The sequence below is a fragment of the Hemitrygon akajei genome, chromosome 10 (genome assembly GCF_048418815.1).
Source record: "Hemitrygon akajei chromosome 10, sHemAka1.3, whole genome shotgun sequence".
Lineage (NCBI taxonomy): Eukaryota > Metazoa > Chordata > Chondrichthyes > Myliobatiformes > Dasyatidae > Hemitrygon > Hemitrygon akajei.
Window position 1 is genome coordinate 87,250,318 of NC_133133.1, and position 27,548 is coordinate 87,277,865.

General features: G+C 40.9%; 1 protein-coding gene across 8 annotated transcripts in view; it reads right to left on the bottom strand.

Annotated features, from left to right (window-relative positions):
- Positions 1 to 27,548, bottom strand: part of hdx (highly divergent homeobox) — a 153,643-nt gene that overhangs the window by 42,567 nt on the left and 83,528 nt on the right. The window lies entirely within an intron of this gene.

Consider the following 27,548-nt stretch of genomic DNA (forward strand, 5'->3'; position numbering starts at 1 on the left):
GCATCCATCATCACTACTACTCCCACCATCCAAGCCATGTTCTCTTCTTGCTACTACTGTCAGGAAGGAAACACAAACTTAGGTCCCACACCAAAAGGTTCAGGAACAACTACCCTAGAACCATCAAGCCTTTGAACCTCAACTCTGAACTGATTCCACAACCTACAGAATCAATTTCAAGAACTCTATAATTCATACTCTCTATATTTTTTGCACAATTAGTCTTCTTTTGCACATTGGTTGTTAATCAGTCTTTACTTACGCATAGTTTTTTAAAAAATAAATTCTATTGTATTTCTTTATTTTCTCATAAATGCCTGCAAGAAAATGAATCTTGATGTAGAAAATGTGACATATAGGCACTTTGATAATAAATTTAGTTTGACTTTGACTTGAATATTGCAAAATAGCAGTTACAGTTTTCAGTTTGTAACAGGAATATTGCACAAAAAAAACTATATTTAAGTCTGGTTTCTGGAGTTAAATACTCAGAACCATTTTGAGAAGAACTTCAATTTCAATAAAGTATTCAATAGTCTGTACTTAGCTACTTGATTATATTAAAATCTGAAATAAAATTAATGCAATTACATTTTTTTCAAGTCATATGGGAGTTCTTTATGGGGCTAGCACTGGTTAAGTTTATTTTGTACTTCTCAGTGATGTTCTTAATATTGTCGACTGAGCCATCAATACAGAACATTGATAACCTGGCATCTGTTTGTTCAAAAATCCTGACAGCCAACATCTGCATTATTAGTCTGCGATGTTAGCTGGAGGTCCAGATGGTGAGCCAATTGTATGAGCAGAGGCAAGGGTCAAGAGGCGACAGGAGTGGGAGTATGGTTTGTGGGCCAAGTAATGGGGTCTGAAACACCAGGGAACAAGAACTTGAGAAGGGTTGTGACCAGAAGTGGGGTCAGGAATGCTCAAGTATTTCCTGCTCCCTTTAAATCTCATGCGTAATAATGTAAAAACAAAAGAAATAAAAGCATGTTTGAGTATTTTAGAAGTAAACAGAAGTTTGGAAAATTGGCTTGACTAGCACTATCAAACTCTCAAGGACAAGATTACTATAAAGTACAAATCTGCCTCAATGTCAGCTTACAATAAATACTATAAAAAGCAGATTTCTCCCAAAAGCCTCACCATCAGAGGCTAGTCTCAAGCCAGCTTGATTAACCCACAGCTACAATATACAGTCGGCTCTCCTTATCCGTGGATTCCGTATGCGCGGATTCAACCAACCGTGGATCGGGAAAACCCGGAAGTTCTCTCTCCAGCACTCGTGGCTTGAGCGTGTACAGACTATTTTTTCTGGCCATTATTCCCTAAACAATACAGTATAACAACTATTTACATAGCATTTACACTGTATTAGGTATTATAAGTAATCTAGAAATGACTTAAAAGTACAGGCAGTCCCCGGGTTATGAATAAGTTTCATTCCTGAGTCCGTCTTTAAGTCGGATTTGAAGTTGGAACAGGTACATCCGGTATTATTTAGCGTCAATTAGTCAAATGTTTTTCTTAGTATATAGTGCATATTTTACCTTTCTATGCATATAAAACACTTAAGAAACATGTATTTCAATAATTAAACCACTGTGTTGCTTAGTAATAATTGTAGCTTTCATTGGGGCAGGGTCTTTCACATGCTCCATTAAAATTGTTCCGATCGTTGACAGACTGTAGCCTAACGCTTTTCCAATGACCGATGGCGTTTCACCTCTTTCCGATTGCTTTATTACTTCCACCTTATTTTCAATCGCGATCGTGATTATTTTCGTGAACAGTAACACTGCGGATTCAGAGCTGCGCCGCCAGGTCCTAATGTCCATTGCACAGAGACATGTTAAATAAAGTCTGGGGTTCTGCTGGGTCCTAAAGACCACCGTACTGATACATGTTAAATAAGGGACTTGAGCATCCGCAGGGGGTCCGGGAACCAATCCCCCATGGATAAGGAGGGCCGACTGTAATGCAATCACTCAGGCTGAGTATGTTCTCCTAAGCGGCTGTCTCTTGATGGGTCCTTAGGAGGCTGGAGAGATCAATCCGACTTACACATATACTGGTGCAGTGTGGCAAGAGTAAGTGATAGCTGTGGTTGGTGGTTGGGTCTTTTGGTTATTCAATCTCCTCCTTTCACAGCTATTGGCTGTTCCCTGATCATCTGAATACAATATCTTGCCAGTTTTTACATGTAATGTTGAATTTCTTCAGCGTGGTTTTGATGTTCTTTTGCCCAGCAGGGGCTTGCTGACCTTCCTTCAACTGGGATCTGTTTGGGGAGACACGAGTTAGGCGTCTGGATAACGACCCATCCATCAGAGTTGGTATTGCTTCAGTATTGCAGCTATTGTACTGTCACACTGAAGATCTGATCTCCTGGATGAGCAGAATCTCTACCCAATCTGTGTCAGCAGTACTCTGGCATGTGGGTAATTGGCAAGGTATGTCCTGTCTACTAAACAAAGGAGAAATCCAATCCAGCTGCCACTGGGGGTGAATACAAATTCATCCAAGTGTGTTTGATGATGCTCTGAAAGCAGCATTTGCCAAGGACCTGCAGAATGATGTTTAGTTTGGAATTTGCCAGAGCAATATCAGACCAAAGAACTGAATTTCAAAGCAGAGATGACGGTAACTTCTGATGACATTAAAGCAGCATATGACAGACGGCAGCATCAAGGAGACTTGGTACAACTAAAGTAAATGGGTAAAAAGGAGAAACCACTCATGGTTGAAACCATCCCTCACAAAGGAAGATAGTTAAGGATTAGGATTGGTTTATTATTGTCACGTACCAAGGTACAATGAAAAGCTCGTCTTGCACACTGTTCATACAGGTCACTCTTCACACAGGTAGTACAAGGTAAAATAATCACAGGTACAAAATAAAGTCTAAGAGCTACAGAGAATCTGCAGTGCAGGTAAACAATAAGATGCAAGATCATAATGAGGTAGACTGTGAGGACCAGCGTCCTAAGGAACCATTCAGTAGCCTTAAAACGGGGCTGAAGTTGCCGTTGAGCTTGGTAATACATACTTTCAGATACTTTTGTATCTTTTGCCTGATGAAAATGGGGAGTGGAGAGAGTGGGATCTTTGGTTTTGCTGGTAGCCTTACAGAGGCAGCGGTAGGAATAGACAGTTCACTGAGGGAGACTAGTTACTGTGATGTGCTGAGGTGTGTCCACAGCTCTCTGAAGTTTCTTCTGGGCATGGGCAAAACAGATGCCAAACTATGCCATGATACATCCAAACAGGATGCCTTCCATAGTATGTAGATAAAAATTGATAAGAGTTGACAGGAAATGCCAAATTTCTTTACCTTCCTGATAAAGTAGAGGTATTGGTGACCTTTCTCGAACATGGTGTCTACATAATTGAACCAGGACAGGTTATTTGTGATGCACAATCCATAACCCTTTCAAGCTCTGCACCATTAACGTAGACAGGAGTATATACACCATCCTCCATTCTGAAGTCACTGACCAGGGTTTGAGGGAATTTATATCAGCCTCTGGAAATCAAATGCAGGAGTTCCACAGAGGTAGCCCAATCATCCTTAGTTGCTTCACCAGTAACCTTGGTTTAATTATAAAGGTCAGATAAGGGGACGCTCATTGATAATTGTGCCGTGTTCAACTTTATTTGCAGCTTCACAGAAAATGATGCAGTACTTGCCTGCATGCAAGTCCCTGGAGACACTCAACCATCAGCTAATTCATCACATGTACCATCCTATGGTCATCATTGAGACTAAAAATTTTTTTAAGATAACTCACCTGCTGCATATAAATGCTTTTTATCATCTGCAGGGTACCCAAAGCAGTAGTTTTAGAATACTCTCTCTCAACTCCAACTATACCCTAGAAGCTTTACATTGCTAAGGATAAACCGGCTCACTTGACAGGAACACCACCTGCCAGCCTAAGCACTGCAGCCCTCCATCAAGAGCAGAGTGCAAGCAGGCAACACACAATGCTGGAGGAACTCAGCAGGCCAGGCAGCATCTATAGAAAAAAGTACAGTCGATGGTTCAGGCCGAGACCCTTCAGTACGGGAGAAACAAAGCTGAGGAGTAGATTTAATAAGTGGGGGAGGGGAGGAGAAACGCAAGGTGATAGGTGAAACCGAGGGGGGTGAAGTAAAGACCTATTAAGTTGATTGGTGAAAGAGATACAGGGCTGGAGAAGGGGGTATCTGATAGAAGACAGAAGGCCATGGAAGAAAGATAACTGGGAGAAGCACCAGAGGGAGGTGATCGGCAGGTAAAGAGATGAGGTGAGAGAGGGAGAAGTGGATAGGGAATGGTGAAGTGGGGTGGGGGGGTCATTACTGCAAGTTTGAGAAATTGATGTTCATACCATCAGGCTGAAGGCTATCCAGTCAGAATACAAGGTGTTGCTCCTCCAACTTGAGTGTGGCTTCATCGTGACAGTGGAGGCGGCCCTGGACTGACATGCTTTTTCTGACGGACATCGTAGGTGCTCAGTGAAACGGTCTCCTAAACTATGTCGGGTCTCATCGATATACAGGAGGCCACACTTGGAGCACCAGATACAGTAGATGACCCCAACAGACTCACAGGTGAAGTGTCGCCTCACCTGGAAAGACTGTTTGGGGCCCTGAATGGTAGTGAGGACAGCGGTGTAGCACTTGTTCTGCTTGCAAGGGTAAGTGCCAGGAGTGAGATCAGTGGGGAGGGACTAATGGACAAGGGAATCACATAGGGAGTGATCCCTATGGAAAGCAGAAAGTGGGGGGGGGGGGGGGTGAGAAGAGGGAAAGATGGGCTTGGTAGCGGGTTCTGTTGCAGATACCGGATGTCGTTCCAGGTAAAGTGACACTTCACAGTGAGTCTGTTGAGGTCATCTACTGTATCTGGTTATCCCGGTGTGGCTACTGTTGCAATGAGGCCATAATCAGGTTGGAGGAGCGACATCTTGTATTCAGTCTGGGTAGCCTCCAACCTGATGGCATAAACATCAATTTCTCAAACTTCTAGTAATACCCTCCCCCTCTCTCACCTTATCTCTTTACCTGCTCACCATCACCTGCTGGTGCTCCTCCCTCCTTTCTTTCTTCCATGGCTTTTTGTCCTATCAGATTCCCCCTTCTCCAGTTCTGTACCTCTTTCACCAATCAACTTATCAGTTCTTTACTTCATCCCTCCCCCTCCCAGTTTCACCTATCACCTTGTGTTTCCTCCTCCCCTCCCCTACCTTCGAACTCTGACCCATCTTTTTTTCTCCAGTCCTGCTTAAGGGTCTCAACCTGAAGCATCAGCTATACTCTTTTCCATAGATGCTGCCTAGCCTATTGAGTTCCTCTAGCAGTTTGTGTGTGTTCTTTAAATATTAATACTCTTTTTAAAAGTCCTTTCCACTAGGCTGTGAACTGAAAGCGAATTGAAAGTTACTAGTCCCCACAAGAGCCTAACGAATGGAGTTTAATGTGGGAAGATGGGGAGTTCTGTACTTTTTGATAAGAGGAATCCAAAGACAGACTTAACTAAAAGGAGATACTGCAGGTCAGTGAGGGACAAAGGGATCTTGAAGTTCTTGCACATGAATAGCAAAAGGTTAATAGGCAGACACAGCAATTGGTTAAAAAGTGAAGTGAACATTGGTCTTTATTGAAAGAAGGTTGGAATTTAGAAATGGGTAATTATTGCCATAATTTGTACAGGATACTGATAAGACCACAGCCAAAGTACTGCACAGATTAGGCCCCTTGACTTAAAACAAAAATATACTGGTACCTGAACAATCCAAAAGATGTTCAAGTGGGCTAATTCCTGAATAGAGAGTGTTGTTCTAACATAAACATCTGAAGAAATTAGATGTACATTCTTAGGAGTTAAGAACCTTATTGAAATAAGTTAGGATTCATGGGGGTATTGACAGGGTAGATGTTGAGATGTTTCCAACTAGTGGAGGAATCCTGAATGAAGGGACAGGTAGAAAATCCATGGTGGTGGTGGTGGTGGTGGTGGGGGGGGGGGGGGGGGGGGGAGTTGTTTAAAAGTGACCTGCGCATAAACAACTTCTCAGAGGGTAAGGACTCAATGTTGCTGTCAACATTAAAAGGTTGTGGAGGTTAAATTAGTGGGTGTATTTAAAGAGAAGGGAAATATATTATTGAAAGATTAGAAAATTAAGGGCTGTCTTATAGGTGACAAAATACCTTCACAATGATCCAATATGGCAAAGCCCTTGTTCTGAGATTGTGAGCCCTATTTCTAGACACCACCATCGGTTGAAATATTATCTCTACATCAATCCTGTCAAGTTCTCTTTATCACAAGTATATCCTTACTTAGATGGGAAAATCTAATACATACATAATATTCCAGACACAGTCTCACAAAGTCCCTAAATAATTTGAGCAAAAGTGTCTCTTCACCATAGTCCTCAAGTCTTTGTGCAATAAAAGCCAGTACAGAGTATGCTGTAGTTGGAGGCTGTTCCAATATTTTAAAAAAATTATTAATTATTTTCTTTATACAAGACACCATTAAGCACCAACACATTTCAATTGCCACCAAGTAAAAAAAAACAATAATTCTACATGCAACACCCAAAATGGAGGAATTCAGCAGGTACGGCTGCATTTATGGAGGGTAATAATCAATCAACGTTTCAGGCCCAGATCCTTCATCAGGGCTAAAAAAAAGGGGAGGAAGTGACAGATAAGCCAGGTGAGGAGGAAGGTGGGTGGGGGAGGTGGGGATAAAGTGAGAAGCTGAAAGGTGATAGATGGAAAAGATAAAGGACTAAAGAAGGAATCTTATAGGAAAGGAGAGTGAGCCATAAACATCTGGTACAGAACATATCTAAAATTACAACTAGCAACAACATTCAATGACATTGTTTAAGTGGACATCAGGTAGAACACGAGGCATTATCACTAGAAGGTAATTTGATCTTGAACAACACAAACTAAAATTACCGGTACTTCCTCTCATCCAAGAACAATATTGTAATTCAATTTCTTTATCCCCCCTCCCTTTCACTGATAAAACAGGATCACCTTGACTGCAGTAGAAGTATTCTATTCCAACTGTGTTGTTTTGTAAAAGAACTAGAGCCAGACATCAATGTTATTTGCTGATCATACATCAGCAGATCTTTTTGTTGTAGATCTCCTTATTCATCCTTCTATGGAAATCCATGATCTTCTTCACCACAGGAGCTGTCTCAAAAATATTGGAAATTGATTGTTCCAGTACACAACCAGAACAAAGATCCTGGGAGTTCATATCACAGATGACCTCACCTGGTCCCTTAATATCACCTCCCTGAACAAGAAGGCACTGCAATGCCTCCACTTCCTAAGAAGATTGAGGCAAGCAAACCCCGCCTGCCCCCACCTTAACTCTGTTTTACAGAAGCACCAATGAGAGCTTCCTGACAAGTTGCACCTCCGTCTAGTATGGCAGCAGTCGAGAATCCCTACAAGGGACTGAGGGAGCAGCTGAGAGGATCATAGGGGCCTCCCTATCATCCATCAGGAGTACTGAGTACACAGGGCACTTAGTATTATTAAGGATCCCACACATCCATCCAGCATCCTCTTTGACTTTCCACCATCATGCAGGAAACTCCAACGCATAAAAACAAGAACGGCCAGGATGGAAAACAGTTCTTTCCTTTATGTCATTAGGCTTCTGAACTCCCTGCTGCATCATGTTCCAAGTATCACTGGTTAATCTGTTCCATACATTACAATATTTAATATTAATGTACTTTAGTTTATTATTTATTTGTGATTCATCAGTAGATTTTCATAAAGTTATCATGTATAACGTTAACTTATAAAGTTAATTTCATAAGTTAACGTTTGCAATGTGTATTGTGTATTACTGTGCTTTACGCCCTGGGTCAAAGAAATGTTATATATATTATATAATTATATTATATATATTATTATATTAATAAACTTGATATATTATATCAAGTTATATATATGATTATATATGCTATATGCATGCATATAGTTAAATGACAATAAACTTGATGTGTAAACCATTTCAGGTTTGTCTTCAGCTGTGTGCTGTATTTGTGCTGTCAGCCTCAGTTTGCCCTTGTAACAATTTTTTGAAATTTATTCTTATCTCCTTGTAATTAAAAGTGGAGTAATTCCCAGATTAATGTTGCTTTTTTCCAATCAGCATCTCATGTTCTGATTTCCTGATCTCATTCACTAACCTTTCCACTACAGAGAATCAGGATTTCCCAAATACGATTTACTAATTTCAAGGTTAATTATTGCATCCATTTTATAATTAACAGCCTTCAATAACTGCTAATCAGGTTAAGTATCCCTTATCCAAAATGCTTGGGGCCAGAAGTGTTTCAGATTTCTTTGGATTTTTGGAATATATAATGAGATAGCTTGGGACCATCATCATTTCTGACTTTGAATTTATCTGCCACTGGTAAGCAATCTTTGTCTTACACACTTGTTCATCACACATATATATTGATACAGCCATTCAGCATGTTAGAACTTCATCAGCGACAATCCTGGCAAACTCATCAATGAATTACTCTGCTGAATCATGATCAGTAGACACTTCACCACAAACCTTCAAAATTTTAATGCTGTGCCTTTTCTTAAATTTCTGAAACCAATTTACTAAATATTCAAAGTTCAAAGTATATTTATTATCAAAGAATGTATACAGTCGGCTCTCCTTCTCCGCGGATTCCGTATGCACGGATTCAACCAACCGTGGATTGGGAAAACCCGGAAGTTCACTCTCCAGCACTCGTTGCTTGAGTGTGTACAGACTATTTTTACTTGTCACTATTCCCTAAACAATACAGTATAACAACTATTTACATAGCATTTACACTATTTTAGGTATTATAAGTAATCTACAAATGACTTAAAAGTACAGGCAGTCCCCGGGTTATGAATGAGTTCCATTCCTGAGTCTGTCTTTAAGTCAGATTTGAATTCGGAACAGGTACATCCGGTATTATTTAGCGTCAGTTAGTCAAACATTTTTCTTAGTATATAGTGTTAGTATATTTTACCTTTCTATGCATATAGAACACTTAAGAAACATGCGTATTTCAATAATTAAACCACTGCGTTGCTTAGTAATAATTGTAGCTTTCATCGGGGCAGGGCCTTTCACATGCTCCATTAAAATTGATCTGATTGTTGACAGACTATAGACTAACGCTTTTCCGATGACCGATGGCATTTCACCTCTTTCACCTTATTTTCAATCACGATTTTGATTATTTTTGTGAACAGAAACACTGCGGATTCAGAACTGCGACGCCAGGTCCTAATGTCCACCACATGGAGACATGTTAAATAAAGTCTGGGGTTCCGCTGCATCCTAAAGACCACTGCACTGATACATGTCAAATAAGGGAATTGAGCATCCGCGAATTTTGGTATCCGCAGGGGGTCCTGGAAACAATCCCCCGTGGATAAGGAGGGCCAACTGTACTATATATAACCTAACAAAGAAACCAAATAGAACCCATTAAAAAGACTGTCAAAAACCCATTGTGCAGAAAAAACAAATCGTGAAAACAATAAAAGTAAGCAAGTAACATTCAGAACTAATGTTCACTGAAGTGAGTACACAGCCATGAAGACAGTCATCATTGCAGCCGACTGAAGAGTGTATTATTTGCAGGCCACAGCTTCAGTTCAGCGCATAAGTAAGTAAACCTGGCGGAGCAGCGAACTGAACCGGCCTGTCGCTAAACCTGACGTTTTCAATCTAGCTCGGCACTTAAATCGTCCAAACCTCAGGACATTCCTCACTTTTGCACTCAGGCCCAGCCGCTTCAATATGCTCTTGGGCCCGGATTTAGCCCGTAACCAACCTTTCCAATTCAGCATGACACCTAAATCGATCAAATCTTGGATTTTTTCTTGCTCTTGGGGTCAGGCTTGAGAATATTCACAATCACCTTCAATTTTCAATCCATCAAGATGAATCTTTGCTTGTTTCACGATCAGCATACTGTTAAGCGACAATGTACACTCCAACGCTGACAAACCCATTCTTTCAATACATATTCCAGATCCTAATTTTTTGCTTAATGCAGTGTTTATTTTTCATTAACTTCCGTTCATTTGATATGTGAGGTCATTTCTCAGAACTGTCTCTGGTGCCCAGAGACCTGCGCATCACCTGGGAACTTAGCCAGCACTTCTTGGAATTTTTCAATTGTGAGGTTATGTCAGCACTCAAAAAAAAATTCAGATTTCAGAGGTTTATGGATTTTGGAATTTCAGATAAAGGATACTCAACCTATAACAACAAAAAAAAAACTGAGAATATAAATTACAGCATATTGCAAAGAAATGGCAAAAAAAGCAGAAACTCCCAAAGTAAACATCTTATGGTGAGATAAAAACGCACACACAAGGAAATCTACAGATGCTGGAAATTCAAGCAACACACACAAAATGCTGGTGGAACTCAGCAGCCCAGGCAGCATCTATAGGAAGTACAGTCAACATTTCGGGCCAATTTGTCAGGACTAACTGAAAGAGACAGTAAGAGATTTGAAAGTGAGAAGGGGAGGGGGAGATCTGAAATGATAGAAGAAGACAGGAGGGGGAGGGATGAAGCTAAGAACTGGAAAGTTGATTGGCAAAAGGGATACACAGCTGGAGAGGGAGAGGATCATGGGACAGGAAGCCTAGGGAGAAAGGGGGATGGGAGCACCAGAGGGAGATGGAGAGCAGGCAGGGAGTGATTGTGAGAGAGAGAAAAGAGAGAGAGAGAAAAAAGGGGGAAATAAATAAATACAGGATGGGGTAAGAAGGGGAGGAGAGGTATTAATGGAAGTTAGAGAAATCAATGTTCATGCCATCAGGTTGGAAGCTAACCAGATGTTGTTTCTCCAACCTGAGTGTGGCTTCATCTTGACAGTAGAGGAGGCCATGGCTTGACATATCAGAATGGGAATGGGACATGGAATTAGAAAGTGTGGCCACTGGGAGATACTGCTTTCTCTGGCGGACAGAGCATAGGTGTTCAGCAAAACGGTCTCCCAGTCCGATAACATCAGTTATTTGGCAAAATCAAATTTGTTTACAAGTAACTTGCAAAATGACCAATAAAAGCTGTGCACCATTAGAACACTCAACATAATGGAAACTTAAAAGTAAGATTCGATATTTAAATGCAAACCAGAATCATGCTTGGCTAATCAGATATAGTTGCTTGCAACAGATCTGCTTTAAATCAGACTGCTTCCAGATTTGCCGTTGAGAAGAGAACACATAGACTAGGCCTGAACTCTTTGGTTTTAGAAGAATGAAAGCACATATCATTCAAAGTTACATATTCTCACTGTCTGATAGGCTAGATGCAATAAGCACATCACAAATTTATCATGTTCTGATTAATGATTAACATGTCATGGTGCAAGGACATGGTGGTCTTGTCCTATTCACGCCCCATCAACCTGGAACACCTGGTAGTGAAGTTGTGAAGTTCTAAAAGTTCTATCTTTTGTAGGAGTTCTACACCATCATCATGACTGCAGTCCACATATCACCTCAGGCAAACATCAAGCTAGCAGTTGAGGAATTAAGTACCATAATTAATAAGAATGAAGAGCTTTTCACCTCATCGGGGGAGAATTAGGCTAGCTCGAAGTAGTCTGCCTAACTCTATCAACACATCACTTGCAACACAAAGACCCAACACATTCAAACACTGCTTCATCACCAACAAGTCTTTCCACTCTGCACATCAGTAAAGCCGACAACCTGGCTGTGCTGCTTCTGACTGTGTACACATAGAAACTGAAGAAAGGGACTACAAAGAGTTGGGCAAAGACAGGAGTGAATTCAGTACTGTTTCAAATCAGTGGATTAGAAATGTTCAAGGATTCGTTACTGGACCTAAATGAATTCCACAGACATCACCAACTTCATAAGGATGAGTGTGTACCCACAAAATCATTGAGTATTCCCAACCCAGGAACCAGTGCTTCAAGACAACACTGGGTAGCACAGGTGGCAATGATCCATCATTCCCCGATGAGCTTAGTGCCTTTTATGTATGCTTTGATAGGGAGAACTATGATAGACTCTGTAACCCCTGGGTCGCCTCAGGCATCGCTCAAACTCGTTCTAGTCTAGGGGGAGCAGCCTTTGGCCCCGCCAAACTGGGTAATCAGCTGGTGTGGATGCTGTGTGATGTTCCCGCCTCGCCCAAAAAAAACAGACAGTACACCTTATGCGATTAAATGAGTACAATTTATAAAGATTACTATAACTAAGCGATTACTAACGATACAGTATATATGAAGAAGAAAAAAAAAGGCGCCAAACTTATCAAAGTCCAAACCACTTCGTGCACAATCGTTGGAGCTCAATTACTGAAGTCTCATGACCACCATTCGATCCCCTCCGACTTCCTCGACCCGCCTCCTGGGACCCCCACGGTGGTCGACCAGACGCTCCACACTCCTCTGTCTCCGTCTCCTCTCATCACCGAACACCTTGGGCCGGGGACCGTTGCCCAGCTTCCAGCATCCCGTCCTCTCTCTCTCACTCCATCGCCCCGACTCCCCAAAATCCCGCCAACAATCAGTTTACAGTCCCAAACAAGCTTCCAGCACTTATCATAACAAAGCTGCTAGCATTCCTACTATTAACACAGGCGCCAGCATTCCTACTTTTAACAAAACAAAGACACCATTTTGATTACATACACAGTAACAAAGAAAAAGAAAAAAACCCCCGTTACAACTCAATGAGCCCCAATGAAAACTCTGTAACTTCAGTCTCTGAGGCTGAGAGCTGGGCATCCTTCTAAAGAGTGAATCCACAAAAGGCATCTGGTCTAGAGAGCATACCTGGTGAAATAGTAAAGATCTACATGCACATGGACATAGTCATCTTCTTTCTTCTGCAGTGTGTGGTCCACTTCTGCTTCAAAAAGTCATCTATTCTACTGGTGCCCAAGGAGAGTGTGGTAACCCGCCTCAATGACTACTGCCCAGTGGTGCTTACAAGGATCACAATGAGGTACTTTGAGAGGTTTGTTGTGGTGTGAATCAACTCCTGCATCAGAGATGGCCTGGATCCACTTCAATTTGCCTATCGAAATAACAGGTCAACAGCAGATGGAATCTCTCTGGTTCTTCTCTAACCCCTGGACCATCTAGACAGCAGAAACTGCAAAGGTCAGGCTGTTGTTCATTGACTACAGCTCAGTGTTCAACACAATCATCCTATCCAAGCTAATCATCAAGCTTCAAGACCTGGGCCTCTGCATCTCCCTCTGTAACTGGATACTTGACTTTCTCATTGGTAGACCTCAGTCAGCGAAAACTGGTAATAACATCTTCTCGATGATCTAAATCAAGGCTACGTACTTAGTCCACTGCACCACTCTCTATACACACATAACTGTGGAATGTACCACTCCATTGCCATCTTCAAATCCACTGCTGCCACTGCTGTTCTTGGACAAATCACAGACGGCAATGAGTCGACATCTGGTTGAATGGTGCCACAACCATAAGCTGCTCAATGTCAGCACGGTTTAAGAGCTGACTATTGACTTCTGGAAGGGGAGTGAGTGTGAACATGTGCCAATCTATACTGGGAGATCTGAAGTGCAGAGTCAGCAGCTTTAAATTCTTGTGCATTTACATATCGAATGACTGGTCCTAGACTCAGCACCGAGATGCAATCACAAGCTCACTCAGGAAGTTAAGGAGGTTCTGCTTGTCACTGAACACTAACAAACTTCTACAGATGTACTGTTGAAAGCATCCTGATTGGTTGCATCATGGTCTGGCACGTAACTCGAATGTACAGGAATACATGAAGCTTCAGCGAGTAGTGGACCAGCACATTCCTCCCCACCACTGGTAGTACCTACAGGAGACACTGCGTCAAGAAGGCAACCTCCATCACTAAAGATCCTCACCATCCGGTCCATACCATCTTTTCACAGCTACCAATGGGCAGGAGGTAAAGAAACATGAAGAAGTTCCACACCAGAGGGTTCAAGAACAGCAATTTTCCTTCAACCATCTGGTTCTTGAACCTATCAGCAAAACCCTAATCACTACAGTGAGCAACACTCTGACGACTTTGCACGAAAATGCACTTCTTTTGTTCTGTGTTTTCTTTCCTTGAAAAAATTGTGTACAATTCATATTTAATATTATGTTTTTCTTGTGAATGTTGGTTATTTGATACCGTGTTTCTGTGATACTGCTCTAAGCACGTTTTTCATTGCACCTATGCATACATGTATTTGTATGACAATAAACTGGATTTTGAGTTTATCACCAGGAGTCCAAGCCTCAGCGTAAGGGGTAGGCCATTTAAGACTGGGGTGAGGAAACATTTCTGCACTCAAACAATAGAGTATACTTGGAATTCCCACAGAGATGCTAGGGGTCAGTCTCAGAGTTCATTCAAAGTCAAAATTGACAGCCAAATCACAGGCACATTACATCATATAAGCAGCATGCACAGGAAAAAGAAATTTTAACTTAAATTATATCGGTTTTATAGTATAACAGAGAAATGGAAGCCAAGAAGCCAAATTGAAAGGGTCAAATGGCCTACTCCTGCTCCTATTTCTTCAGTTATTTTCTAAGGTTAATTTCCCAATTTGAAGCAAATTGAGTAAAAGCAAGAGCCACACAATCTTTGAAACTTGGATCACGTAGCATCTGTGAAAGAGTGAACCTTTCCATAAATTTATGTAAGATGCAAATCAGGGCAATTTACACATTGCAAATAATTCACTTGCAAATAATTAGATTTACTTCTAGAAGATAGTACACTATTTAATTTGTATATAACACAATGGATTACAAGAAACAAAATATTCACAGACAAGTCTATGTGCATCTTTAAAGAGTTAAAGCATCACTTTTCTTTTATAGTAAGGGGTGGGTGGACAAATGAAAGCCTTAAAATTACTCAAATTTATGATATAGCAGACCTCCAGAAATATTTCTATTTGTGAATAAGACCGAAACCAAACTTCATGATAAGTTAAACATCTTCTTTTCCGTGTACAGTTGGCCCTCCTTATCTGTGAGTTCCGCATGCGTGAATACAACCAACCGCAAATTGAGAAAACCCGTAAGTGCTCTTCCAGCACTCATTGCTTGAGCATTATTTGCCGTGCATCTCATTCGTTCGCTACTATGTTCCTGTGAAAAAATGACTCCTAAAAAGCAATTACGTAGTCAAAGCAATTCCTCAAAGGCCAAGAGGGAGCATAAAGTGCTATCTCTCACCAAGAAAGCAGAAATATTAGATCTTTTGAAAAGTGGCATGTCACTTGCCGAAGTGGGCCGTAAGGTTGGTAAGAACGAATCGAGCATTCGCACAATAAAGCAGAAAGAAGCTGAAATTCGTGGAAGTGTTACTGCTGCCCCTACAATGGCAAAAATGGCCTTTCTGGTTTGTGATAAAGTGCTTGCAAAGACTGAGAAAGCATTAAATGTGTGGCTGGAGGCCATGTCACAGAAGCATATCCCTGTCGATGGCCAAATTATACATGAAAAAGCTCTTAGTCTCTATGAGCACTACTGTGGCGGGGTTGATGAGAGTAAGAGAAAAGAGTTTAAGGCTAGTAAGGGATGGCTGGCGGGCTATGAAAAGCACTACAGCCTCAAGAACGTAAAGATCATGGGAGAATCAGCGTCTCATTTGTTCGCTGCTTGTGTTGTGAGCAAGAGGAACATGTACAGTTTTTTATTCTTGTCAATATTCCCTAAACAAGACAGTGTAACAACTATTTACATAGCATTTACATTGTATTATCTAGAGACGAGTTAAAGTATACGGGAGAATGTGCGCAAGTTATATGCAAATACTATGCCATTTTATATAAGGGATTTGAGCATTTTGGTATCCGCGGGAGGTCCCGGAACCAATCCCTCGCGGATAAAGAGGGCCGATTGTATAGCGAAAATGGCAATCAAACTGCATCAAGTGATTGAGGTCAGTATTTGAGGGAAGAATTTACTAATGAGTCAGGAGGTACAAATGGAGGATCAAATACTGCAATCCTGCTTTGTATTCATCCAGGTTCAATTGATAAACAGCTTCCTTCAGTCCAAGTCCCATTTCAAACACTTTACCAGAAAACAAAACAAGCTGCATTACTGAGGGAGTACTGCACTGTACGAAGTACTAACCTTTCTTTAGGACATTAAATCACATTCTTGTCTCAGAAATGCAATGTGAATCCCAGATTACTATTTCAGCCAAGAATGAACAATGTTGTCAACATTTATACCTTAACTCACATTAGTAAAATGAATAACAACCCTTTCTCATATTGATGATTGTGAGAACTACATGTTTCAGCCTACTGCTGCATTTTCTGCATGACAACTGTGCCCATACTTACAAACTGTTGAACTAATCGCAATTTTTTTTTTTAAATTTAGGGATAAAGAATGGTAACAGGTCCTTCTGACCCAACAAGCCATTCATCATGGCTCAACCCCTCTCCACTAGACTAAACAACTACGACAAAGTGTGAATACATAACTGCTCATTTGCTTCTACCATGCCCAAACTCACAAGATAGATTACCATAATAATTATGCCATAAAATACAAACAGAAAATACTTACATGGCTCCTACAACCCAGCCTCTAATTATTACACTATAATCATTACAACTATATACTACTAAAATAGGAGACGTAAAATCTTCAAGGACAAGCAAGCATCTTAACAGTTATACAAATGTCATTTCTCCTCCTTTTTCCAGTCAAGTCATGCAACAGTCATTTAAGCAATAATTTAGGCCAGAGATTACCAGCACTTAGCCCAGTACCCTCTGTTTACCACCACCCTCTGTTAAACCAGTAAGTCAAGTTAAAGTCATAAAGCTTCTAGAGCTGTAGCTCCTCAAACCTCTGCCTCCTATAGAAAACAGAGCGTGGTTATAGGCCTGTTCTGACAGCTGGTCTAGGTCTTCATGCACACCTGCTGCCTGTAAAGACTTGAATGACTCTTCTCACGATCCACGAGTTCCCAGGCATTGAGTTGCCAACTATAAGCACAATGTTTCTAGGGAGGCATGAGGGTAACTGTGCTTCTGTGACTGTGGTAAATACTCCTTGACCTGCCATTTCCAAAGCAAGTTTCATGTATGGGACCTGCTTCCATCTACGATGAGCATAAATGTCTTCCTTTTAGAACTCTCCTAACGGTGAGGATGGTGAGGTCTTCAGAAGCAACAGATGGTTGGATGTTAGTGCTTCCGAATCATTAGGATTGGAGGATGTTGTGTGGAAACCCTCTGTCAAGATTCTGTACATTCATGGTGAAATTGTGGATCTTTCATAGACCTGATCAATCTCGCCCATGTTCCTCCATGATGTAAAGTAACCAGGAGTTAAAATCTATTGAAGATGCCACTTCAATGTTGACAGCTTCTATAGCTAGACAGGTAAATATGACCCGATACCTCTTCACTGTACTCCTTCAACAAAGACGAGAAGTGATGTTACCATGTATATCTCTTCTTCAATTTACAAGTCATTCATTGTAACACTCTTCCTGACTTCCAAATCATCTATCATAAGTTCTTCACAACAATCAGGATTCACAGGTCATTTTCTTTCAGGCTGAAGGTACTGAAGCTCTGACACCCATGTCTCATTCTTCAGGAATGCCTTCACCTTCAGTCCTCTAAATGCAACATCTGCTGGGTTGCTTGAAGTGTCAGAGGTTACAGCAGGACATCGATAGGATGCAAAACTGGGCTGAGAAGTGGCAGATGGAGTTCAACCCAGATAAGTATGAGGTGGCTCATTTTGGTAGGTCAAATATGATTGCAGAATATAGTATTAAGGATAAGGCTCTTGTCAGTGTGGAGGATCAGAGGGATCTTGGGGTCCGAGTCCATAGGACACTCAAAGCTACTGTGCAGGTTGACTGCGTGGTTAAGGCGGCATACTGTGTATTGGCCATCAATCGTGGGATTGAGTTCAAGAGCCGAGAGATAACGTTACAGTTATATAGGACCCTGGCCAGACCCCACTTGCAGTATCGTGCTCGGTTCTGGTCACCTCACTACAGGAAGGATGTGGAAACAATAGAAAGGGTGCAGAGGAGATTTACAAGGATGTTGCCTGGATTGGGGAGCATGCCTTATGAGAATAGGTTGAGTGAACTCGGCCTTTTCTCCTTGGAGCGATGTGGGATGAGAGGTGACCTGATAGAGGCGTATAAGATGATGAGAGGCATTGATCGTGTGGATAGTCAGAGGCTTTTTCCCATGGCTGAAATGGCTAACAAGAGAGGACACAGTTTCAAGGTGCTTGGAAGTAGGTACAGAGGAGCAGTCAGGGGTAAGTTTGTTTTTAAAAAAATGCAGAGAGTGGTGAGTGCATAGAATGGGTTGCCAGTGACGGTGGTGGAGGTGGATACAATAGGGTCTTTTAAGAGATTCCTGGATAGTTACATCGAACTTTGAAGAATAGAGGGCTATGGGTAACCCAAGGTAATGTTTGGCACAGCTTTGTGGGCCGAAGGGCCTGTATTGTGCCGTAGGTTTTCTATGTTTCTACCTCCACTGAAATGCTTGTGAGACCTTCAAAATTTCTGAAACTCTGTTTGCAATGAAGGTACAGAACCAGGAAGAATCATTCTTGACATGCTTCAGCATAAAAGTACTATCTGTCAGAAACATTGAATCATGAAGCTGCATGTGCAATTCCTTCCTCCACAATGTGTCCTCAAGGCTTGCCATCGCAGTAGCAGGGAGCTACGTACAAGGGATGGAAAGTGACTTCAGCATAGTTACCCCAGATTTTTCCATGATGAAAGTACTATGCATCTGAGAAGGTGTGCTGTGCAACAATAGGTAGGTCCATTGCTATCTTCACTTGCTTCTGTAAAGTGGTCTAACTGCGCAGCAATAACATCTCCAAAATCCAGGAGTTTCAAACATCGAACAAGCCTGAAGTCTTCCAAGTGGCATAGTTCCTTCAGCCAGCTAACCTACTCATGAGCAATTGAGGTTGGCACAGTATCATCCCAATCCATCCCTTTCTTACACAAATCTTGTAGAAGATTCTTAAAGGATTATAGATGGAACTAAATATGGAGAGGATACCCTTTCTGGTGAGTGGTCCATCTAGGAATATGATCTTAAACTTGAAAGTTTGAGACTAAATGCACCATTGCACACCTAGTACTCTCTCCATTGAAGGTACATCTTGATCCAAATCCAGATCCTTCATGTCCTTCACTCTTTGCTCTCCTGGGATCACAGTTAGCACACCATGTCTGATGCTTATCCACTTTGAAAGGCCACCTTTAGCACAAATAGAGAAAAGGTCATGATAGAGACACACCACTTCCTCAGAGGACACGGAAACAAGGCAGTCATCAACATAGAAGCAATGCAAAACCTTACCCACCGTCTCGCAACTATTCTTCATTGTCTTCTGCACATTTCCCAAGAGCAAAATTGGCAAGTTACTCCAAAGAGATGTACCACAGTTCTAAAGCCCACCATATCTTGGCTGAGGTCATCCCATTAGACCACCAGAGAAAAAAGCTCAGCAGATCTCCATCTTCCACTAGTACTTTAACCCGATGAAACATTAATTCAATTTCTGCTATGATCACTACTGGTTCTAGCTCCAAAGGCTCAACTTATTATCAAAGTATAGTGGTGCTATAAAGTTTGTGAACCTGTAGAACTTTCTCTATTTCTGCATAAATTTAACCTAAAATGTGATCAGATCTTCACGCATGTTCTAAAACCAGATAAAGAAATCTCAATTAAATAATTAACACAAAAACATTATACTTGTTCATTTATAGAGAAAAATGATCCAATATTACATGCATTTGTTGGAAAAGTATGTGAACCTTGGCTTTCAGTAACTGATATGACTCCCTTGTACAGCAATAACTTCAACCAATCATCTCTAGTAACTATTGATCAGTCCTGAACATCAGCTTGGAGGAATTTTATGCCATTCCTCCTTACAAAACTGCTTCAACTTTGGGATGTTAGTAGGCTTTCTTGCCAGAAACTGCTTGCTTGACTTGTGAGGTGCAGCAATGTTTTGTTTTCGAAGAACTGTGTTTTCCTCCATGGTGTCCTTCCATGAACACCATTCTTGTTCAGTGTTTTTCTTACAGTGGACACATGAACAGAGACTTTAGCAAGTTCTAGAAATTTTTGCAGGTCTTTTGCTGCTCCCCTTAGGCTTCTTTTCACCTCCTTCAACATTGCATGTTGTGCTTATGATGTGATCTTTGCAGGATGCCCACTCCTAGGGAGAGTAGGAACAGTATTGAGTTTCTTCCATTTGTAGACAATTTCTCTTACTCAAGTACTCTTACTGTAAACACTCAGGTCTTTAGAAATGCTTTTGTAGCCTTTTCCAGCTTCGTGCATCACTACAATTCTTCTTCTAATGTTCTCTGAAGGATGTTTTGATCGAGGGATAGTGCACATAAACAGATCTTTCAAGAGAAGAGCAAGCTCTGCCAATAACCTGACGTTGTGTGTCATTTTTATAGGGCAGGGCACCTCTACAACCCACACGTCCAATTTCACTGGAACATCTGACTCCAAATAGCTTTTGTACAAGGCATTACTCCAGAGATTCACATACTTTTTCCAACAAATACATGTAATATTGGATCATTTTTCTCAATAAATAAAGTTACCAGTATGTTTTTATTTTATTTATGTAATTGTGTTCTTTTTATCTAGTTTTAGGACTGTGTGATGATCTGATCACTTTTTAAGTCATATTTGTGATAAATGAAGAAAATTCTATAGGGTTCTCAAACTTTCTAGCACCACTGTATGTACACTTTGAGATTCATCTTCGCCAGATGATCATAAAAACCATGGTGGCCATTGGTGCCCCCCCCCCACATGAAAAAGTAGAAGAAACAAAACTCACAAATCCTAAATCTCCCAACCTTTCCCTCGCACAAAAACTAATAGAACACCCACCCGGACACGGCAGCCAAGACATCAAACTACTAACACCCAAGCCCCACCCACACAAAAAAAAGTGACAATAGCATTAAACACACAACCCCTCCCTCACCCAAAAGTAACATATCACCCATCTGCCAACCGGTAACAAGAAAGTAAACAGAGAAAAACTGAAGGAAACCAATATAAACTACAGTCACACTGATAATCACATATGACTTAGAATTTCGAAAACATCCTCTGTCGGCATAGAGGAGAGTAACAGCTCAAAATCAGTCCTTCTGTGGGGCATTCATTCACCGAGAAGCAGCCTCCCGACCCTCGACCCAACATGGCCTCCCACCGGCAACAACCCCCAGCTCGGGCCAACCCAGGCTCCCATGGGGAGTGACCACTGACCCAGCCTCCCACATTTGCCTTAATGTTTCGATCTTCCTTGATGCTTCAATAGGCTTCCATCAGTGAGCTAGTAAAATCTAGTCCTTGTAAAAGCTGAGCATTAAGTGATATTCTCTGAAAAGTCAAACACAACATGAAGCTTCCCTTTTGTGGGGTGATAAACACCATGATGTGGAATATACTAGACTTTCCTATCACTGTGTTCCAGATCCTCTGCTGGCACTCTTTTGGCATAACCTTTGGAGATGGTATCCTTCATAAAAGCTAAGTAGTCAGTGTGAAGTGACAATGCTTGTTAAACCTCTTCCTTAAATTTAGAACACGCTATCAGCAATCTTCCTATTATTTAGCATATTAAGTTCTTTCTCAAAGATAAACGTCTGGTAGGGGTCATTTGCAGGTCTTGCAGAATATGCAACCAGCTCCTTGATCTTCTCTTGACAAACCAGGTTGTTCATCCTGACTGCATTCAGGAAAGTCTGACTTGAATGGCCACTGCCAAAACTTATCCAAATTCAAAACTGAGTTCCTTTTTTTAATTGATTTTTTTAATGCATTTTCTACAACACTACCAAAAAAAACCCAAGAATGAATTAGGAAATTAATACAGTGCAAAATAAACATACAATGGTAACATAATACAGAATATAATAATTGAAAAAGCACCCAAATTGAAGTCGTGTAAAGTTAGTATCCACCCCCAACCCCGCAAGAAAAAAAAACTCCAGACCAACCAGAGCAAAATGCAGGAAATATAAATCAGAACATTCAAACCCCCAAAACTGTAAATACAATTAAAACAGAAGATAATAATGCCTACTACCCAAAAAAAGCTGAAAGCAAGGGACTGAAAAAAAAACTTAGTCAAAAGAAAAGTTATGAAAATACTCAATAAAAGGTCCCCAGACCTTATAAAACTTTATGTCCGAATTAAGAATTGAGTAATGAATTTTTTCAAGATCTAAACAGGACATAATATCGTTAAGCTATTGAGCGTGCGTGGGTGGGACAACATCTCTCCATCTAAGAAGAATTAGACGTCTAGCCAGGAGAGAAGCAAAAGATAATATTCGACGTTTAGTCAAACTCAAACTCAAACGTATATCTGTCTCAGCCAAGAAACCAAAAAGAGCAATTAAAGAAACTGAGTTCCTTTTAACTGTCAGCTCTGGTTGTGCACAGTCACCTTTCAGTGGTCCATTCACAGTCCATACCAACATTGTTCTAACTGCATAGGGTCCATCATTAACACTACAACAAATCACTTACAATGGCTCCAATGCTTGAGCCCCAATTGTAACTATCAGCAGCTCAAATCCTGATTCAATCTCTGGCAAAGAGACATTTTTCAGGTGAAACCATTCGAGAGATCCCTCTGTTCAGGAGTGTTCCCTATATCAACAGGCAAACTTTCCTGCATATAAATGTTAGGTAGTTCACAATAGTTTTTACTACCTAAGCCAGTCACATCCAATCCTGAACCAATGTAGGTACTCATGACCTTTCCTTGAGCCATGGTGCACAAGAGAATACATGTCCCTTTTCCTGTGAGGCTGAGCTTGTTTATGAGGCTCTCTGTGCAGAACACTGCTGTACCTCGTTGATCTAGGAAAGCATAAGTGTCCACTGTCTTGTTACTCTTCTTCACTTCACTTGCACTGGAACTATGGGAAGTTTACAATCATGATTGCCAGCCCCTGTAAGACCATTAGATACCAGGGCACTTCTCAGTGCTGAGTATGAATCCTTCATGGTGTGTTTTGATTCTGCACCCTTTTCAACAGAGTGAATATGAAGTATACATACTTCATTCCTTCAATCCTTGCTGACTATTCTTGTACACAAACAGCCAAAGGAAACATTGTTTTCCTTTAGGAAGGGTACCTTCTCACTATGAGCCCTTTTCTCCAGATGGGAGCACAAATCCAATGTGTGTTCACCCTCACAGAAGAAACAAACTCTTTTGACTGACAAGACCATTCCCCTTTAATTTGTCCTGGGCTCAATTTTAACTTTACATCTCACAGTGGCCATGTTAGTGGCAAAGCTGTTTCCTTGGTCTTAGAACAAAATTGTGACTTAGTTTTATTTATAACTTTGCCTAATGCTGGTGATGAAACATCCTGTATATTCCTAAACGCTGGGTGTGTAGCAATCTTTACTTGCCTTTCTATAAAATCAATGACAGTGAAAATAATATTACATTTGGGCCTTTCTTTCCAGACCACCATTCTCAATTTATTCCTAAGCATATTGGGCAATTTCTTTATGATAAATATGTACTGCACTTCTTCCATGGTATTACAACAGCCTCTAAGAAAAAGACTGTAGGTTTGAAGAGTTTTCACGTCTTCAGATTTGATAGGTACCCAAAGAAGAGCCTTCTCCATGTAGGCAGATGCAATTTTCTGTTCATTACCAAAATATTCCTGTAGTAAAGCCCCGGCTTTCTCAGGGTCGACATGCTGGCAACTTCTGACAAGTTCTCTAGTGTACTGTTCAAGAAAATAGAGACAATTTCTATAGTAGTCAATCTTGTCTTCAACTCTGTTTTCAAAAGCCCTAATGAACGCTGATACTGCAATGAATGTCCATCGAAGATTGAATCACTCTTTTAAGCAAAGATGAATTGAGCTGCTGTTGTACCAATAAGATTGTTATTTCATTTTGCTTTCTTATAATATCAGTAGTACTATTTTGACTTCTATCAGCTAAAACAAGAGTATTAAAATGCTGTAGATTAATGTTCATATGAGCCCTTGGTTCAGAGCACCTCGTTTTGGGCTGCAAGTAAACACTCTGAACTACCTCTGAGGGTTCTTATTCATGTTTCACAAACCCTTGAGGAACAAAAGAATCGGTATTGAGCGGGATCTCCCTGTGGTCACACACTTCAATTCCACACACTCCCACTCCAACATGTCTGTCCAAGGCTTCCTCTACCGTTAAGATGAGGCCACATGCAGGTCAATGGAGCAATACCTTATCTCCCGCCTAGGTAGCCTCCTACCTGCCGGCATGAACATCCAACTCACAGATCTCCGTTGATACCCCTGCCCCCCACCCTTACCCCATCCCTATCTATTATTTTAGTCTGGTTTTCTTTCTCTCTCTTTTTTTCCCTCCTCACTATAATCTCCTCCCAGCCCTACCTTTCTTTCTCTTTAATTTCCCATAATTCTCCACCTTCCCCCAGCCCATTTCCCTTCAGCCTATCACTTCCCAGCTCTCTACTTCATCCCTCCCCCCACTTCTTATCCCCCCTCGACTATCCCATGTTACTCCACTCCTGATGAAGGGTTTCAGCCCGAAACGTTGTCACTACCTCCTCCCATAGATGGTGTCTGGCCTGCTGAGTTCTGCCAGCATTTTGTGCTTTTATTTATTTCCAGCATCTGCAGATTCACTCGTGTTGGTATTGACACTAGGTGCTTTTGTTTTTCTTGGTGCCTTTTCAACATAGGAACTCACACCATAGGACTGTCCTATTAGAGCACTTTGAGCTCTCGCCACACTTGAAGCCCTTAATACATTAATTTTGGCTATATGTGCAGCAATTTCTTCCTCCAACTAAATCTGTTCCTTTCTTTTTTGTAGCAATTCCTCTTGCTCTTCCAGCATGCTTGTCCTTTAAAACTGTTGACATGCAATTAATGCAGCTGAAAACAGCCTCTGTTTTAATGTGTGCAGAGAAAGTAGCAGATGAGGAAGATTTTCTTCTGCAACAGAATTTAATGGCTGACATTAGACACACTGCTGTTTGGGTTCATGTCATTCTGTGGATCACCTGCTCTATGTGAAGACAAAACATGCCTTGGAATTTGAGAAACATTGCCTGATGGAATGCGAGACACTTGTTGCAACAAATAACCTTAAATATAATGTTTGGTTCAGCCATTGTTTCACATCTTCTATCAATGCATGACAATAGCGATCAATGCTGGGAAAACATCTATTTTGTCTTTCCTGTTTGTGCTTGGGAAGTAATGAGATTAGCATGTGATGTTGCTTAGCAACAGCTTCACAGGGATTAGTCAATTCTTCAAAATGAGATTGCACCCGAGACATTTTCTTTCATTTTCATAAGATCTTTAAATGATGGTATTAAACATTTAATTTTGTTCACATTTGTTTCATACTCATTTTTTTTGGGAAGACTTTCGATTGGATTAGTCTGAGCTTTAGCTTTAATTTCTCTTTTGCAAGCCCTGGTTCCAGGGTCATTGGCACCAATTCCACGCTTCGACTCTCATGTTACTTTCTCTAGTTGCGCAATTCACAATTAACTCTTTGTTCACCCACATTTAATAAACGTAGTCAACAAACTGTCTGCAAATCCATAGTGCTTAAACCAGACTGAGCAAACAGCCTTCAATTCAAACATCAGCAACCAGAATATTTCAGCACTTTAATAAAGCAAAGTGACAAACCCTTGGGAAGCACCGCAATATCAAGCAATGGTCCCCAATAAACAGGTCATTCAAAATTGTGTTAAAACCACAAAAACTTTGCAAGAATCAACAAAACGTCTTACTCGCCGCAAGCTGCTCTGACTTCTCAGGGTTGAGATTCTAATTTCACCAATGTTTCAAGGCAATCTTTAGCCGTAGACTGGTGTTCGCTTGGTATAACTTTTTTTTTGTTCACAAAATGTCGTGTTTACTTTAAAACAAACCAAAACCTCAGAGAGACTAAGCCAGGGGATCGACACCGTATGACGCACTTCCAAAATAATTAAATTCCAAAGTTGAAAAAGGTACATTCGATGATTTATTATGAAACCAGCAAAGATAAATTAACTTGTAACAATAATAAACTAAAGGAATTAAATTAGCGATATAACATTCAAATTAGCGAAGTAACAAGGTTAGCAGTTGAACTAACAAAGTTAGTATTTTAGTATTTAAGTTGGCACGTAAGCCAAGTTAGTAATCTAGTTGGCATCCTAAAATCATCCCAATTAACAGTAAACAAAAAATATCATTCTCCATGGTTTAACCCCTCACTACTAAACAATTAAGACAAAGAGAGAATACGTAACTATACTCATTCGCTACCACACCCCAGCCCACCTGACAGATTACTATAATAAACACTCCACAAAATACAATACAGCCAGAAAATAGATACATGACTCCTATAAGCCAGAAATATTTGGATTTGAAGCTCAGACAGGTGAAAGTGAAGGACAGAATTCAATAGTCTCACACCATCTTCAAACCAAAAGCAAATCAAAATGAGAATTGCTATGTTCAGTTCTTTGTTTCTTGGTATTTCTCAATAAGGTGCTTGCTTTCTAAAAAATCAATACAAGCATGCAGGGTTTTCCTGAAACTCTGAAGTATAATTTTTATGGTTCTAAACATTGGAAGTCAGGTAAAGCAACCAACTTCCTGGCAAAAGCAAGATTTGGCCAATTCTAATCTAATTCTGCAGCTGACATTCCACTGCAGACAAGAGCATGATAACAGGAAAAAAATTTTGAGCAAGTTGGCGTAGTAGTTAACATGGTACTATTACAGCTCAGGCCATCAGTATTTGCAGTTCAATTCTGATGTCCTCTGTAAGGAGTCTCTGTATATCCTCCCCGTGGAACATGGGTTTTCCTCAGGTCCTCTAGTTTTCTCCCACTGTTCAAAGACACTCCGGATAGGGTAACTGGTCATTGTAAATTGTCCCCTGATTAGGTTAGGGTTAAATAGGTGTTGTTGGGGCTTTCTGAGATGGTGCGGCTCCAAGGGCTGGAAGGGCCCACTCCGAGCCGTATTGCCAAATAAATAAATAAAATTATTTAGGAAATTGTACTTTATTTTTCTGCTGCTATTTGTCGTATAGGGATCAGTCCGATTTCCATCACTGATAGAGACACAAGAGTGCAGATTCTACACTCCGGAGCAAAACATAAAACAGTGGCGGAGCTCAGCAGGTCAGGCAGCATCAAAAGAGGGAAATGTATAAGTGAGGCAAACAGGAAGAAATCCGCAGATGCTGGAAATTCAAGCAACACACACAAAATGCTGGTGGAACACAGCAGGCCCGGCAGCATCTATAGGGAGAAGCGCTGTCGACGTTGGGCCCGAAAATTCAACAGCGCTTCTCCCTATATATGCTGCCTGGTTTGCTGCATTCCACCAGCATTTTGAATGGATAAGTGATACTTATTTGAACT